The sequence below is a fragment of the Sinohyriopsis cumingii genome, chromosome 12, assembly GCF_028554795.1.
Source record: "Sinohyriopsis cumingii isolate HCF-2022 chromosome 12, ASM2855479v2, whole genome shotgun sequence".
NCBI classification, from domain to species: domain Eukaryota; kingdom Metazoa; phylum Mollusca; class Bivalvia; order Unionida; family Unionidae; genus Sinohyriopsis; species Sinohyriopsis cumingii.
In genome coordinates this window covers 96,265,586-96,272,079 of record NC_142972.1, presented here as the reverse complement: position 1 = coordinate 96,272,079, position 6,494 = coordinate 96,265,586, and positions in this window count along the sequence as shown.

Here is a 6,494-nt window from a genome sequence, read left to right as displayed (position 1 = left end):
TATAACTGGTAGGGAAAAGGACGGGCAACTCCCCGGGAAAAACCACCAGCAACTGGCACGTTTTTATCTCATACCACGTTGCCCGAGTAGATACTCTGACCCACAGCAACATACTGAGATAAATGTGATCAGTAAAGGCAAAGAATTTAGACCAGTCCGCCTCTTTATTTATTAACATTACTGTCAGTGCTAATTGAATTATGTGTTCATACCCATATGGAGAGAGAGAGAGAGATGGGGGAAGCAACAGCTGTTAATTCGTGTGCCATTGTAAAGCCACTTTGTTCCTATTCAACATGTCCAAATTAAACGCCCGTCGTAGCCTTGACCTTAACGCAAAACAAATTAAGTAACACGAAATATCAATTCATTTTCATTACATCTACGTTACTGACCTTAATGAGAAACAAAATTAGTATGAAATTATGTAAATTCAATTTCATTAAATACAAGTTATCGAACTTAATGATTAATACATTATATCAATCCCTGTTCATTAATCCAAGTCCATACAGACCATATGAGAACGAAGTTGTATCACTCCAGGTTCATTATACAGAAGTCATTGACCTTAATGGAAAGCCAAGTCTCTTTTCATTAATGCGTTCAAATATCAGTCGGAGTGATGCCAGGCAAATCGCAAAGAAACGCATAGCTGTATGAAATTACTCCTTGCAGAATTTGATTGAGTATATATAGGTGTATGAAATTATGCCCGGGAGAGTTTGATTTATGTTGTAAAATTTGTCAGACAGTGTTTGATTGATTAAAACTAGGTTTATGAAATTATGCCCGGTAAAGTTTTATTGATTATATCTAGGTGTATGAAATTATGCCAGGCAAAGCTTGGTTGATAATTCTTCATTCGCATTGTTTTGATTCTTTTTTTTTTATTCGCTCTATTTTTGTTAATTTATCTTGTCACGGAATGGTGTGGGAGGGCACCATGTGATATCTTTCTTCTTCAACTTCTGTTTTATTTTTTTCTTCTTCTTATTGCGTACGTTAGGCAACGTACTTCCTTGATGTTTATGATATTGGGCATCACACCCACGTCATGTTGAGGAAGTCAAGCAATCCATTTAATTGATGTTGCGTTTGTCCTGCAACGCATATGCTAGCTATTGAGGATGTCACGCGACGCATTCACTTCATGTTGAGGATCTCGAACAACATATTCGCTTCACATCGAGCAAGTCGGGAAATATCTTCATGTGATCTTGAAATGTCAGGGTATGCATTAGCTTGACTTTGAAGATGTCGTACAGCGCACGCACTTGATTTTAGGGAAAACGGGCAAAACAGTCACTTGATCATGGGAATGTAGGGCAATGCACTAATATGATGTTGGCGATGTCGGTCAACGCATTCACTGGATGTTAAGGAACTCTGGCGACACACACACACACACACACACACACTGTATATTGAGGATGTCAGACAAAGCACTTATTTGATGTTGAGAATGTCGGACAAATCAAAACATTAAATTAATGTAGAGAATAACTCACTCATTTGACCTTAGTGTGAAGTAAGCTAAAATTTTACTGCAAGCATATTTGCTCCCTGCATCATGATGAAATCTCAATACAGACAGCAGTTATTAATTTGCTTTGCCTTTAAAACCACTTCGTTCCTATTCCACATGACCAATTTTATCGTCCGTCGGAGCCTTGAGGTAAATGAAAAGCGAACTAAGTAAAAAATATACACAAATTCCTATTCATTAAATAAAAGTTACTGACTTTAATGAAAACCAAAATTAGTACTAAACAGAGTCAATCCAGTTTCATTCAATGCACAATACCGTTCAGACTTATGCAAGGTAAATTGCAATAATGCTTATATATGTCACGTTACGCGTGGCAAAGTTTGACTGATCATATATAGTTGTATGAAATTCAGCCCCGCAGAGTTTGATTTATTATATCTAGGTGTCTTAAATTATGCCGGACAAAGTTTTGATGCATTATATTCCGGGTATGAAATTACGCCCGGCTAAGATTGACTGATTATACTTAGGTGTGTGATATTATGTCAGGCAGAGTATAATTGATTATCTCCAAGTTTATGAAATTATGCCCGCCATAGTTTGATTGACTATATCCAAGTGTGTAAAATTATGCCCGACAGAGCTGGCTTAATTAAACTTGGGTGCATGAAAGTATGCCCGCCTGAGTTTCTTTGATTATACCTAGGAGTACCAAATTAAGCCCGGAAACGTTTGATTGACTATACATATTTCTATGAAAGTATGCCCGGCATTGTTTGATTGACTATACGTATTTCTATGAAAGTATGCCCGGCATTGTTTGATTGACTATACCTATTTATATGAAAGTATGCCCGGCAGATTCTGATTCATTATGCCTAATTGTATGCAATTATGCCCGGCAAAATTTGTTTGATAATACTTCGCATTTTTATCCTTTTTTATATTAGTTTTCTTAGATTCTCTGTCTTTCGTTCTTTCTTTTTTCGTTACGTTATCCCGTCACTGAATGATGACATGACCTTACCTTCAATCAAGAGAACCGGGAAGATAAATCATAAACCTTTGGAAGACTCAACGTGTTTGTGCAAAAGAAAGAAGTAAAGGAATAATTAACTATACCTTCATTCGTTTGTATTTCTACATTTAAGAATGTTACAAAACGATACACAAAGAAAACTAAACTTCTGAGGTATCGCCGGCATGTGTTGTAAACGTATTTTTATGACCCAAAAACGTTTTTCTAAAACCACTGGCGTCCTCTTTCTAATTAACAAAAATATATTTAAAGTGTTTTTTCTGATATTAATTTTATGTTTGTCAGAGTTCGTGTTAGTTTCCTTTTTATCTAGAATAAACAAACCACCTGCTATTATCACATTAAAGGTTTCTATTATTTAAATCGGTAGGGGGTACAAACAAACGGGACTTTATTATCAGACTATGCTTAAGTCGTAATGCACCCCTTTAGGGATATGCAACTAAGGAATGCTATGTCATTTGGGGACAACTGTTGAGATAATATTTATATGATCACAAAGTTTAGTTACTTGGGAGAACAATGAATAATTGAACATTCTATTGTAAGGAAGTTCAACATAACTCCGGCTGTATTGTACCTTGAGAAGAACTCATCGTATTAGTTTACGGAGTTTACGATCTAAACAGGAGACAACCTATTTCCTGCTTGATATTATTTAAAACGACATTATCTTGAGTGTATGGATCGTTATTCAAAAACACCCGCATTGTTTTCTGCACCACCGCTTTCTCTCTCTCTCTCTCTCTCTCTCTCTCATTATTTTTTTCGAAATCATCGACAAATACCACTAATAAATAATTAAACATAAAATAAAGGTGACTGTTCTGATTATATTGTATTAAATGTTTGACTGATTGGTTAACAGATAGATATATAACAAAGAGCCATTGTAGCAGTAGCAGTAGTAGCAGTAGTAGTCCAAATCCGATTTAAACATTCAGGTTTAGTTAATAGAAACGATGGTTAAAAATGGATGTTAGAAAGAGAACAATTAATAATTACCCTATGGTAATACAATACTAGCTGCTAGCTTTAAATCTGGACATTTACTTATACTTCTGTATATTTGTTGGTGTAGTTATAAGTAGACTTGTAGAACATTAAACATTCCTTCTCCTGACGATATACCTCTATACATTACGCCAGTCTTTCTTTTTTTTATAAAGAAATACTTTTTTATCCATAAAAATGTTAAACAATATGAATATCATTACTTTGGCTTTTCTGTAATTAGCCTTCCTCGCGACGATCTACGCAGGTGACTGTTGTCATGTGACAAAAGTTCAGCGGACACAGCTTGTAACCGTCTGGTGTGTTGTTCTTGTTGTGGGTTTAACGGCAATGTTCGGTACACGATAATGCGGCCGGTATAAATAGAGGAGAAAAGAACCGGGAACTCCCCGGGAAGAATCCGCCGACCCAAGGAAAGCTATTGACAAGCTGTCTGACATACCAGCTTGGCAGGATCCGAGACACGAAGACACATCAATAGACTGATTGATATGACTGTGATCGTTAAAGGCTAACGCATTACACCACTCAGCCACCCTTGGTCCTCTCTTCAATTTATAACAAATGTATTAACGCGGCTGCATATAAAATGCAAGGTATTTCATCAGATAGTGTTAGTGGCTTATACCATTCTAAAATACATTTATTAAAATCACTAAACCAAATGCAGATAATAAATAATAAAACCCACAGGAGACAAGCAAGAGTCCAACTTTTAAAACTGCGAATTACACATTAATCTGAATTGATATTCTCACTCCGTTGATACCCTTATTTTATACATTTGGCAAAGTGAATATTGTGCGCATTAAGAACGCTAAAGGATATGATTTGAATTTATATGTTTGTGCTCTCCATCAATTTTTTTAGCAGTTTTTATATACCCTGATACGTTCAAGCTAATGCCGGTCTCATGTCAGCAATATAGGCTATGACTAAAATGATCGAACCTGAATCCAGACAAATCACAATTAAAAATTAGACTTTTATTTAATTAATTACGATATTTACCTGCATAGTTAAATATTAGGAAAAGAAAGCTTAAAATGCCATATATGACGTGCATCTAACGTCATTGAAATTTCTAGCCCAGCGATGTATTAAATAATAATGGAATATTATAAGCTCTGTATAGAACATTGATTTTTACTGCCGCAATAACAACTTTATAGTGATTACAGAGTACACATCCCTTGTAGCTGAATTGTTATTCATTTTCACTTGTACAGCAAGTATTATCAGTTAGCTTGTTTGAGTCTTCCAAATATGATTAAAATTTGGCAAGATGAACTTCACCAACGAAACATAAGTATGAGCTTATTGATTGACATGTTAGGTGCAAGTCAATGGGATCAATGTAAGGCATGTTAGGTACAAGTCAATCTGATCAATGTCAGGCTCGATGTACTTAACCAACAGATCTTTAGTCTGGGCATAGTCATCCACATGTTAGGACGTGTCAGTCTCATTATAATTGGACCTGATGGGTGTCACTAACAGAACCTTAGAGTGGGCTTCGTGGCTGTCATGTTAGTGAAATGTCGCTCTGATTAAAAGTAGGAACGACGGGTGTCACTAACAATTAACAAATGGCGATATGGCTCAACGATATATAAGTCAATAAAAATATTTTTCAGCATCAGGATCAAGTTGACATAAAATATTTCAAGCTTTTATTTCATGTAGAGTTAATAAGTTTTATAACCTTAACGATCGTTTTTGTTTGTTGTTTTCTTTTAGTTTGCCTTGTCTCTTTTTTTTAGTTGCCTCTGAAGAAGATTCATTTAGAGTGGAAAGCACTCAGGCTAGTTAGAAACAAGTTTTGCGCTGTTCGTTATATATATATATATATATATATATATATATATATATATATATATATATATATATATATATATATATATATATCAGGGATTTGGAATAGAGAGGGTTATGAGAGAAAGTGTTAGATGAATTTAGGGCGGAGAGAGAGTCTGGAGAGATAGTGAGCGTCTGGATGGTGAGTGGGTATGTGAGAGTGATTTGTGTGATTTGGATTTTAACGTAGCGAGTAAGAGAGTGATATATGTATATATGGAGAGAGCGAGATTAGGTAGAGTAAGAATGGAAAGAGCTGGGGTATGGAGATTGAGTAAAATATGTATATAGAGAGATTGCAGAAAGAGGGAGAGCAGAAACAGCTATAGTTGTGAGAGGGGAAGGGAAAGTTGAGAGGGAGAGTAGGGATACAAAGAAAGAGACTGTTAGGATGGAGAATAAGTAAATAAAGAGAGAGAAAGAGAGAAGGAACGAGAGCGAGAGAGAGAGTTGGGGTATGGAAAAAAGTAAGAGTCTGGAGAGGGAGGGAGTAGGACGGAGATGTATATTCATGGAGAGAGAGAGAGAGAGAGATTGGGGAGAGAGAACGAGAGTAGGGAGAAAGAGAGAGTATGGGAAGAGTTAGTATGGTGATCGAGAGAGGGATATATATATATATATATAGAGAGAGAGAGAGAGAGAGAGAGAGAGGCGAGGGAGAGTTTGGATAATGAGCAAGTAAGGTATGTTCATAGCGAGAGAGAAAGATAAAGTAGGGAGAGATAGATTGTGAGAGAGAAGAAAGACAGAGTTCGGATGGAGGAAGGGTGAGCTGGAGCGAAAAGAGAGAGAGAGAGCGAGAGAGAGAGAGAGAGTAGGATAATAGGGAGAGATTGAATGAGTAGGGATAGAGAGGGTGAGCATAGGAGAGTGGAGAGAGCAAGCAAGAGAGATAATAAGGAGAGGTAGAGAATCATATTAAGAGACGAAGATGTAGATTATTATTATTAGTATTATTATTATTATTGGTAGTAGATGTAATATCTTATTTGGTAAAGCACTAGCTGAGGTACAGCACAGAAATTAATGAAAAGCCCTAAGAAGAAGAAAAATAACTGACGAAAAGAAGAAAACAAGAAAAAGTTATTATTT